This window comes from Hyla sarda, chromosome 9 (assembly GCF_029499605.1).
Source record: "Hyla sarda isolate aHylSar1 chromosome 9, aHylSar1.hap1, whole genome shotgun sequence".
NCBI lineage: Eukaryota > Metazoa > Chordata > Amphibia > Anura > Hylidae > Hyla > Hyla sarda.
The window spans coordinates 64942716-64955301 of record NC_079197.1 but is presented as its reverse complement, the minus strand read 5'-3'; the positions used below and the strand labels follow the sequence as shown (position 1 = coordinate 64955301).

The following is a 12586-nucleotide window of genomic DNA, read 5'->3' as shown; positions in this document are numbered from 1 at the left end:
GCCGATTACCTGCACCTGAGCAATAGGTTGGAGACAGTCCAAAACCCTGGGCTGGATCTATGTCTTCCAAGAAAACCGCTAAACTGCGGGGTGGAGCACTGGCCCACCCTACTCTCCAAATGCTCCACCCCAGGGGCCCATAACTAAATATTAATTCTGGTGACATACACAGAAACATACACTCCCCCTGGGGTTAAAAATCATAAGCCTCTCTGAACAATTCTGTCGAGACATAGACTCCGTCACAGACCACCCCATTCACCTTATCACATATCCCCCTCCCCAGCTCAGACCCACCGGGGCGAGCGGCCTGGGACCATAGACAGTGAACTCGGGAGAGGCCATCCGCATTACCTTGGGCAGTTCCGGCCCTGTGAGCAACAGTAAACTGGTAAGGCTGAAGACTTAGGAACCATCTAGTCACTCTGGCATTCTTTTCTTTGTTATGCCTCATCCATGTTAAAGGAGCATGGTCCGTGATTAGTGTAAAACATCTCCCCAGTAAGTAATATCTCAGGGATTCTAAAGCCCATTTTATCGCCAGGCATTCCTTTTCCACTACGGAGTACCTCTGTTCATGGGGATTCATTTTCCGGCTCAGATACATGACAGGATGTTCCTCTCCTTCATGTACCTGGGACAGAACCGCGCCAAGACCCACATCAGACGCATCGGTCTGTACCACAAATGGTTTAGTGAAATCCAGAGCCACCAAAACAGGGTCAGCACACAAGGCTCCCTTCAAGACTTGAAAGGCATGCTCCGCTTCCGGGGTCCACTTAACCATAATCGGGCCTTTTGCCTTAGTAAGTTCAGTCAATGGGTTGGCAATGGTAGCGTACCCAGGGATGAACCTACGATAGTAGCCGGTTAAGCCTAAAAAAGCCCTGACTTGCTTTTTAGTTACAGGACGTGGCCAACTGGTGATGGCTGCTACTTTGCTCTCTTGTGGTTTAAGGAGCCCCCGCCCGATAGTGTACCCTAGATATTTTGCTTCTTCTAGCCCTAAAGAACACTTAGCAGGGTTAGCTGTCAAACCAGCAGCCCTTATACTATCCACAACTGCCTGAACCTTCATCAAGTGGGTTTCCCAGTCCGCACTGTGAATCACCACATCATCCAGGTAGGCGGCTGCGTACTGTCTGTGGGGATGAAGTATCTTATCCATCATACGCTGAAACGTTGCTGGGGCCCCATGCAACCCAAATGGCAGCACTTTATATTGGAACAACCCTTCAGGGGTAGAAAACGCGGTTTTCTCTTTTGCTTTCTCTGTCAGGGGTACCTGCCAGTATCCCTTGGTGAGGTCCAAGGTGCTCAGATATCTGGCCTTACCTAATCGTTCGATTAGCTCATCCACACGAGGCATCGGGTAGGCATCAAACTTAGAGATATCATTTAGTTTACGGAAATCATTACAGAAACGGATTTCTCCATTTGGTTTGGGCACTAACACAATTGGGTTGTTCCACTCACTTTGTGATACTTCAATCACCCCCAACTCAAGCATCTTTTTAACCTCTGCACTAACTGCTTCACGTCTAGCCTCAGGTATCCTGTAGGGCTTCAGATTGATCTTTTTCCCAGGTTCAGTCAGGATATCATGCTTGATTATATGTGTTTTTCCCGGTATTGGGGAAAATACATCCCTATTTTTAGACACAAACTCCCTGACTTCCTGTTTCTGATGGGGGGCAAGAGTATCAGCAACATGCACCTCCGGACCCTGCTCACAAGTGGCTTGGGTAGGTTTATTTCTGGTCATGATGAGAACCTCTCGTTCTACCCATGGCTTCAATAAATTTATATGATATGTCTGTTCTGGCTTTCGTCTGCCTGGCTGTCTTACTTTATAGTTCACATCACTGATCCGTTCAGTGATTTCATATGGCCCTTGCCAGCTGGCTAAGAATTTGCTTTCTACTGTGGGAACAAGAACTAGAACCCTATCACCTGGTTTGAATACCCGTAGCCTTGCGTTTCGGTTGTAGCTTGCTTGTTGGGCTCTCTGGGCCTTTTCCATGTTTTCTCTAACTATGGGAATTACCGCTTCGATCCGCTCTTGCATTTGCGCTACATGCTCTATAAGACTGTGATGGGGGGTATGCTCTTGTTCCCATGTTTCCTTGGCAACATCCAATATGCCTCTTGGATGCCTACCATACATTAACTCGAAAGGTGAAAATCCTGTGGAAGCTTGCGGGACTTCTCTAATAGAAAACATCAGGTAGGGTATGAGATAATCCCAGTTTTTTCCATCCTTGTCTATCACCTTCCGCAGCATAGCCTTTAGAGTTTTATTAAACCTCTCCACTAATCCATCAGTTTGCGGAGGGTATACCGAGGTTTTCAGCTGCTTGATTCTGAGCAGTTTGCACAAATCATGCATGATTTTTGACATAAAAGGGGTTCCTTGATCTGTGAGAATTTCCTTAGGTATACCCATCCTGCTAAACATCATCAGTAACTCCCTTGCAACATTTTTAGAGGTGGCATTCCGTAGAGCTACAGCCTCTGGATACCGTGTTGCATAATCCACAACAACTAGAATGTACTGATGTCCTCTTGTGGACTTAGGCAACGGCCCTATCAGGTCCATTGCTATTCTTTCGAATGGAACCTCTATGATGGGAAGGGGTACCAATGGACTATGAAAGCCCTTATGCGGAGCTTTCAGTTGGCATTCTGGGCAGGACTTACAAAACCTTTCTATTGCCGAAAATACCCCTGGCCAATAGAATCGGGTCAGAATTCGTTCCCTCGTTTTTTCAAAACCAAGGTGCCCACCTAACGCATGGCTATGGGCTAGTTTTAAAACAGTGTTTCGGTGAGATTGGGGAACTAACAACTGTTCTGCCTCCTCTTCCCCCTTTTTCTCTACTCGATACAGCAAATTATTTTTCACCATGAAATAAGGAAAGCTTAAGGGCTTGTCAGGGTCTGCCCTTGTGCCCTCCACTATTTGTACATTCTCTCTTGCAGCTGTCAAGGACTTATCTTCCCATTGGGCTGCTCGGAAGTTACCAGGGGGAACTCTGAGATCCTGAAACTCCACTTCGTCTATAGGGTCTTCAGTATGGGGAGGTTCTACCTCATTACCCAGACACACCTTGCTCGTCACATTCTAAATCGGAGAAAGGAAAAATATTATCTATACACTCTACCTCGGGTAGCTCCTCAGAGCGCATTTCTGGATGAGCAGAGCACTTTTCCCATAGGCGGCAGAAATGGGGGAAGTCCCTCCCTAATACCACATCATACGGTAATAGGGGCACTACCCCTACAGAGCATTTCACTTTCCCTACCTTGGTACCAAACTCAACCTCTGCTGTGGGGTATGTGTGGGTGTCACCATGTATACACACAATATCAATCACTTGCTTGGTGTCTAATTTCCCTGGCTGGAGCAGAAAACTTTTTATCAAGGTAACCTCACTCCCTGAATCAATTAGAGCTTGTACATTCTTTCCTTCCACCCTCACCATCATTAAATGCATTGCATTAGTAGCACTAGTCACCACGCACATCTTTGAGCAAGTCAATACAGTCCTATGCAGAGCCCTTGTCCCTACATCACACTGCATGGGCTCTTCATTCTCTGGACAGCTGCGTGCAAAATGTCCAGGCTCATGGCATTTAAAGCACCGGAGTTGCCCCTCAGCTTGGTCTTGTAGCCGTAATGGAGGTGGGGACCTTCTGCCACCCTGGTCATATGGTTCAAGGTTCGGTACAAAGTTTTGTCTTTTGTTTCCCACTTTTCCGCTTATCCGGTTGTTAGCCGGTCGAGACTTCTGATGAAGATCAATACTGTATGGCTCCTTGGCAACCAAATACCTCTCAATCAGGCACATCATTGCTTCTGCATCCTGAGGGTCCTCTTGACAGACCCATTGTCGCAGTCCTGTTGGCAGGTGTCTGAGAAAACGGTCCATCACAATCATCTCCACTATCTTGGTAGCAGGGTTGCGCTCTGGCTCCAGCCACTTCTGAGCGAGCCTGAGCAATTCATACATCTGGGCTCTGGTAGGTTTACTCACATCGTATGCCCAATTATGAAACCTGTGGGCTCGAACGGCTGGTGTTACGCCAATGCGCTTTAGAATTTCAGCTTTAAGTTGCTCGTAATCCTGGGTCTGATCAGAAGGTAGGTCTTCATAGGCTTTTTGGCACTCCCCACTCAGGCATGGAGCTAGAAGCCCCGCCCACTGACCCAGTGGCCATCTTTCCCGGGCAGCAACCCTCTCGAAAGTGGTGAGGTAAGCCTCCACATCATCTGTCTCTGTCATCTTATGCAGGAAGTCTGTGGCACGGATACGGGATCCTCTTTCACGAGGGGGGCTCTCTGCAGATGGCAATATCACCCTCTGCAACACCTCAGTAAGGGCAGCTCTATCCATCTGCTGGGCTTCCTTCAGGGTCTCAACCTGGGTAACCAGTAGACGATTTGTTTCCTGTTGTACAGCGGTTGCCTGTACCAGAGCTTTCACCAGATCCTCCATTATAGCACCAAGCAGGTAACAGTCTTAAAGGTATGGTGCTACTTATTTGATTAGCAGGTCTGCCAAAATAAAAGTCCTCAAGCAGACTACCGAATGACTGGAACACCCACAGACCCTCAATGTGCTACTGTGCACGCATCCTCCACCATATTGTGATCCTTGTTTGCAGGTAGCACGGTCCTCTAGGGTAAACAATAGGCACAGTCCTTATAATTGCATATACTCCAGGCACTGTATTTGTAATCCACACAGGATACAGCAGTAAATGAAAACATAAACAAACAAAAAACCTAGCTCGTCTGAGCACTAACTGACATTAGGTTCCCTATCTCTCAGGGTTAAACTAAACAAAACAATATTGGTTTCACCAACCTAGAGTCTTTGTCCACTCTCAGCACTCCAGTCTTTTTCCAGCCTGCTGCTTCCAGCCTTTTCATAGAGAAACAAAACATTCCCCTCTTTATCTGCCTAGCAGGGAGGGATTTATTCCCACTGGTGCAGCCGATTACCTGCACCTGAGCAATAGGTTGGAGACAGTCCAAAACCCTGGGCTGGATCTATGTCTTCCAAGAAAACCGCTAAACTGCGGGGTGGAGCACTGGCCCACCCTACTCTCCAAATGCTCCACCCCAGGGGCCCATAACTAAATATTAATTCTGGTGACATACACAGAAACATACACTCCCCCTGGGGTTAAAAATCATAAGCCTCTCTGAACAATTCTGTCGAGACATAGACTCCGTCACAGACCACCCCATTCACCTTATCACAATATATATATATAAATGGATATAGGCAGCACACCAAAATGGGTGAAAAAATAAGTGCTTTTATTCCAAGGAAAATTGACAACGTTTCAGCGATCTCTCACCGCCGTTTTCAAGTGATTTACAAGTGATACAAGCGGGGTTAAATACCTCCCCGAATCAGTGACATCATCAACATTTACATATCATGTGACATCTGACATGTTATAAACAAAGTATAAACTATACAAACCAATAAATACAAACATGATCAATTAAGTGTATTAAATTCTGTGGTATAAAGTGTATACATCTCTGTATTCCGATCGCCAATCACTTATAGGATCGGATTGTGATATAAATGTACAATTATAACAGTGATCGTGTAAACAAAACAAGTAAAAGAGGGGTTAAAAGACGTTACCCAATCAAGCAAACCCGTTTGTTTAGCCGGCCTCTTCGCAAACGCGCCATGATCCGCAGACCCGAGTCCACATGGGACGCCGGGATCTACTTCCGGTGTAACCGGAGTTCAACCAATCATAGTAACGGCGTCCCTGGTAGTCATAGAGACATCCCGACCTGTCAGGTAAACAATGACTTGCGCATCGCGGCCAAGCTCCGTGGCTCTCAGCGCATGCTCAATGTATGTATAGGTGTTCACCAGCGCCATATTAGTTCAGGGCAAATAAATATTAGGTTATATAGCGAACTGCTGGCAAAGCACTTCACTCCATTACCAAATGTATAGTAGGAATCATATTATTCCAATATTGTAACCCTGCACACATGCTAAAAAAACAATCAAGGGACCTGGACACTTGCCCTCTGTTATGCACCGCACGGATCTGGGTGCGACTTATAGAATCCATAGGGTCCCAAAGTACGCTTCTCCCTACCAGATTGGTAAAAGCCTCACCGTCTGGTTGTCAGGATACTTCACCAGACCGTTCTTGTCAATACAGAGGTGTCCAACGGCAACCCATCATACACGTGACAATCATACCAGGGTACAACATTAGTAGTAGATCAATTAGGAAACATAAGGAATATGTGTCTTGCAGTATCAATATTAGTATAGGGGCGCCGTCACTATACTGGTAAAAATTAAACAAATATAGAAAAAATAAGTAAAAAATGAAAATTATATATAAAAAAAGGAAATATGTATATAAATAAAAAAGAATGCGGATCTGTGTTGAGGTACTCGGTTCTTTTCTCTGGGTTGCTTGATTTTAACGTTGATGGTCTATACTTCAAGATTTCTGAAATTTAAGACGACAAGTATTAGTAAATAATATCACTTGTAGAATACATAACCACACTGAACATAACCTTACACTGGGACTCTACAACAATTATCTCATCATCATCCTTGGCGTAACTACAAATTCTACGTTCAGACCATTTGGTTTAAGGGAATCGAGGTCATATATCCACCTCAATTCTCTTTTCTGTAATGCGGCGACCCTATCCCCACCTCTCTTTAGTGGTGGAATATGATCCACCACCATACACTTTAAATCCTGTTCTCGATGTCCCGCTTCCAAAAAATGCTTGGACAACGGTAAATCGACTCTCCCTTTGCGTATAGAGTATCTATGTTGATTCAATCTTACTTTAAACTCACATTTTGTCTCTCCAATATAAATGAACCCACAGGGACACCACAGAATATAGACCACAAAATCACTCTCACAATTAAGATAGAATTTTATAGGATAAGCTTTGCCTGTTTGGGGGTGTGTGAATGTATTCCCCTTCTGCACATACCTACAATTCACGCACCTCCTACAGGGAAAGCATCCCTTTGCCTGTACCGAAACATATTTCTGTGTTTGAGTTTGTTTAGACACATCCGCCTTTACTAGGTCATCCTTTAAATTTCTGGCCCTACGATAGGACATGAGGGGCATTTCCCTAAGTTCAGGAATATTGGGAAAACTTTCACTGATTAAGTGCCAATGTTTTTTTAATTTTTGGGCAATCTGTCCTGATACTTCATTAAAGGTGGAAATGAATGGAATACGTGTTGTCTGGTCTCTTTTAGTTCTAGATTTCCTCTGTCCACTCCTTTCCTCATAAAGCCTCTGTTTCTGCCTATTAACCAGAGTGGAGGGATAGCCTCTGGCCATAAATTGGGTTGCCATTTTATTAACTGCCTGATCCAATTTCTCACTACTGTCAACAATTCTGCTGGCACGTAGAAATTGGCTGTATGGTAGTGACTCAATCATCTGTCTCGGGTGGCACGAATTAAATTGCAGCAAGGTATTACAGTCTGTGGGCTTATAATATATGTCTGTAGAGAGTCTATGATTTACAATAGAGACTTCTGTGTCCAAAAATTGTACCTTATCTTGTGAATAGGTCAGGGTAAACTGTAAGTCCCTGTCAACACTATTAAGGTATCTTTGGAATTCCACTAATTCCTCACCCGTGCCATCCCAGATCAAAAAAATATCATCTATGTAGTGCCACCACCCCAGGATCTTCCTGGAGTGGTGGGCTACATAGACGTGGCTTTCCTCAAACTCTCTCATTACTATGTTCGCATACGTGGGCGCCATGTTGCTGCCCATGGCAGTCCCACGTAGTTGGACATAGTATTTTTCATCAAAAAGAAAATAGTTATTCTGTAGTACAAACAGTAAAAGACTACCACTATTGGTGATAGTGCTGATTTTGTTTTTAAAAAATTGGATGTACATATTCCTAGCAAATTTCAGCCTACTGTAGAATCCCCTGCGGTCACTACATTTATGGAGTGTATGAGGAGAGAATTTACTATGATTAAAGAACAACAGACTAAACTAAAACATCCTAATTTAACACATACCGAATTACTAGCTATGCAGGAGCTGGTCCATGATCACAACCTCATTATCAAGCCGGCGGACAAGGGCGGCGGGGTTGTGATCATGGACCGGAGCACCTATCTTAGTGAGGCACATAGACAGCTGGGGGACCCAGATGTATATAAAATGTTGCCCAGAGACCCCAAACGACAGATAATGGACAAATTACAGGTGATCATCACTGATGCACTCGAGCAGGGCCTCATTGATAATAAATTAAGTGAATTTCTTATAGTTGATTTCCCGGTTACTCCTTTACTGTACCCCCTGCCGAAGATACACAAAAGCCTACAGGATCCTCCTGGTAGGCCCATAGTCTCCGGCAGAGGGTCAGTATCTAACAATGTATCCATCTTTTTGGACAAAATTTTACGACAATTCGCTGTGGAAGCACAATCATATTTACGTGATACTGGTGATTTTTTATCAAAAATCTCACAAATTGTTGTACCTACCAATGCCATAATTGCCAGTTTTGACATTGTTAGTTTGTACACATCAATCCAGCACGAGAGGGGAGTAAGAGCCATTAAAAAGACAATGGAGGAGGCACATTTTCATGTGAAACAGATTGACTTTATTTTAAGTCTTTTACTGTTTGTACTACAGAATAACTATTTTCTTTTTGATGAAAAATACTATTTCCAACTACGTGGGACTGCCATGGGCAGCAACATGGCGCCCACGTATGCGAACATAGTAATGAGAGAGTTTGAGGAAAGCCACGTCTATGTAGCCCACCACTCCAGGAAGATCCTGGGGTGGTGGCGCTACATAGATGATATTTTTTTGATCTGGGATGGCACGGGTGAGGAATTAGTGGAATTCCAAACATACCTTAATAGTGTTGACAGGGACTTACAGTTTACCCTGACCTATTCACAAGATAAGGTACAATTTTTGGACACAGAAGTCTCTATTGTAAATCATAGACTCTCTACAGACATATATTATAAGCCCACAGACTGTAATACCTTGCTGCAATTTAATTCGTGCCACCCGAGACAGATGATTGAGTCACTACCATACAGCCAATTTCTACGTGCCAGCAGAATTGTTGACAGTAGTGAGAAATTGGATCAGGCAGTTAATAAAATGGCAACCCAATTTATGGCCAGAGGCTATCCCTCCACTCTGGTTAATAGGCAGAAACAGAGGCTTTATGAGGAAAGGAGTGGACAGAGGAAATCTAGAACTAAAAGAGACCAGACAACACGTATTCCATTCATTTCCACCTTTAATGAAGTATCAGGACAGATTGCCCAAAAATTAAAAAAACATTGGCACTTAATCAGTGAAAGTTTTCCCAATATTCCTGAACTTAGGGAAATGCCCCTCATGTCCTATCGTAGGGCCAGAAATTTAAAGGATGACCTAGTAAAGGCGGATGTGTCTAAACAAACTCAAACACAGAAATATGTTTCGGTACAGGCAAAGGGATGCTTTCCCTGTAGGAGGTGCGTGAATTGTAGGTATGTGCAGAAGGGGAATACATTCACACACCCCCAAACAGGCAAAGCTTATCCTATAAAATTCTATCTTAATTGTGAGAGTGATTTTGTGGTCTATATTCTGTGGTGTCCCTGTGGGTTCATTTATATTGGAGAGACAAAATGTGAGTTTAAAGTAAGATTGAATCAACATAGATACTCTATACGCAAAGGGAGAGTCGATTTACCGTTGTCCAAGCATTTTTTGGAAGCGGGACATCGAGAACAGGATTTAAAGTGTATGGTGGTGGATCATATTCCACCACTAAAGAGAGGTGGGGATAGGGTCGCCGCATTACAGAAAAGAGAATTGAGGTGGATATATGACCTCGATTCCCTTAAACCAAATGGTCTGAACGTAGAATTTGTAGTTACGCCAAGGATGATGATGAGATAATTGTTGTAGAGTCCCAGTGTAAGGTTATGTTCAGTGTGGTTATGTATTCTACAAGTGATATTATTTACTAATACTTGTCGTCTTAAATTTCAGAAATCTTGAAGTATAGACCATCAACGTTAAAATCAAGCAACCCAGAGAAAAGAACCGAGTACCTCAACACGGATCCGCATTCTTTTTTATTTATATACATATTTCCTTTTTTTATATATAATTTTCATTTTTTACTTATTTTTTCTGTATTTGGTTAATTTTTACCAGTATAGTGACGGCGCCCCTATACTAATATTGATACTGCAAGACACATATTCCTTATGTTTCCTAATTGATCTACTACTAATGTTGTACCCTGGTATGATTGTCACGTGTATGATGGGTTGCCGTTGGACACCTCTGTATTGACAAGAACGGTCTGGTGAAGTATCCTGACAACCAGAAGGTGAGGCTTTTACCAATCTGGTAGGGAGAAGCGTACTTTGGGACCCTATGGATTCCATAAGTCGCACCCAGATCCGTGCGGTGCATAACAGAGGGCAAGTGTCCAGGTCCCTTGATTGTTTTTTTAGCATGTGTGCGGGGTTACAATATTGGAATAATATGATTCCTACTATACATTTGGTAATGGAGTGAAGTGCTTTGCCAGCAGTTCGCTATATAACCTAATATTTATTTGCCCTGAACTAATATGGCGCTGGTGAACACCTATACATACATTGAGCATGCGCTGAGAGCCACGGAGCTTGGCCGCGATGCGCAAGTCATTGTTTACCTGACTACCAGGGACGCCGTTACTATGATTGGTTGAACTCCGGTTACACCGGAAGTAGATCCCGGCGTCCCATGTGGACTCGGGTCTGCGGATCATGGCGCGTTTGCGAAGAGGCCGGCTAAACAAACGGGTTTGCTTGATTGGGTAACGTCTTTTAACCCCTCTTTACTTGTTTTGTTTACACGATCACTGTTATAATTGTACATTTATATCACAATCCGATCCTATAAGTGATTGGCGATCGGAATACAGAGATGTATACACTTTATACCACAGAATTGAATACACTAAATTGATCATGTTTGTATTTATTGGTTTGTATAGTTTATACTTTGTTTATAACATGTCAGATGTCACATGATATGTAAATGTTGATGATGTCACTGATTCGGGGAGGTATTTAACCCCGCTTGTATCACTTGTAAATCACTTGAAAATGGCAGTGAGAGATCGCTGAAACGTTGTCAATTTTCCTTGGAATAAAAGCACTTATTTTTTCACCCATTTTGGTGTGCTGCCTATATCCATTTATATCTAAAGAGGACCGGAGCACCGAGGTTCAAGGGCTTGCACCCAATCACCTGGATACAAGGAGGTGCTGCTTTGTATGATAATTGTTATATATATATATATATCTCAGCTAAAGGGGATGAGTATTTATCTCAGGGAGGAGAGATTACCACTCCTGGTATGACGGAGCTTCATAAGGCCATTTTGCACTCCGCGGGCATTCTGGGTAGGGGAATATGCAAAGCAGCTCATTACACCACCTTATTCAGGTAGTGTTCCCTGTCAGCTTGTCAGCTTGTGTTACCAGGGAACACTACCTGAATAAGGTGGTGTAAGGAGCTGCTTTGCATATTCCCCTACCCAGAATGCCCGCGGAGTGCAAAATGGCCTTATGAAGCTCCATCATACCAGGAGTGGTAATCTCTCCCTGAGATAAATACTCATCCCCTTTAGCTGCTCTCAGGCCTCTTACCCCAGCCAAGCCAGATCACCCTGCTCTGTACTGACGAGTGGCAAAAAACACGAAACAGCTGTCTGCAGATGGGTAGAAACTTTTCTTTTGGGAAGTAGTCTGGCTTGGCATAAATCCTGATTAGCTTTTCATATTCCTTAACAGGAGCTAAGCTGATACCACGGAACACTACCTGAATAAGGTGGTGTAATGAGCTGCTTTGCATATTCCTATATATATGTTCTGTCCTCGCTACACGTTGCCCTGTGGTGTGTGTAGTCTGACATGCAGATAAACCGCCCTATTCTTCAATAGACAAGACTGTATGGTGAAGTCTGTAGATTTATTGAGTCATAGGTAATAAGCACGCGATGAAACTAGAAAACAATAGAGCAGAAAACACATGTTCATATACAACTAACATATCAGCATATCAGCATTACAACATATCAGCATTACAACATATCTGAAACATAGCATGTAATAACATGGATGACATGTAGAGAGCTGGTCTATTGGTCACTAGTGTTGCTCGCGAATATTCGCAATTCGAATATTATTCGCGAATATCGCATATTCGCGAATTCGCGAATTTCGCGAATATAGCGCTATATATTCGTAATTACGAATATTCGTTGTTTTTTTTTTTTTTTTTTTTTTTTTCTTCACAGTACACATCACAGTGATCATCCCTCTCTGCTTCCAGCTTGTGTGGTGTAAAGAAGGCTGTAATACTACTGTGTGAGACGGGCGTGCGAAAATTCGCATATGCGAAAATTAGCATATGCTAATTTTCGCATATGCGAATTTCCACATATGTTAATTTTCGCATGCGCGTATTTTCGCATACGCGAAAATAAAACGAG

The 12586-nt window shown here is 43.5% G+C and overlaps 1 protein-coding gene across 19 annotated transcripts in view; it reads left to right on the top strand.

The window, feature by feature from the left end:
* DRP2 (dystrophin related protein 2) overlaps positions 1–12586 on the top strand; it is a 1527660-nt gene that overhangs the window by 868229 nt on the left and 646845 nt on the right. The window lies entirely within an intron of this gene.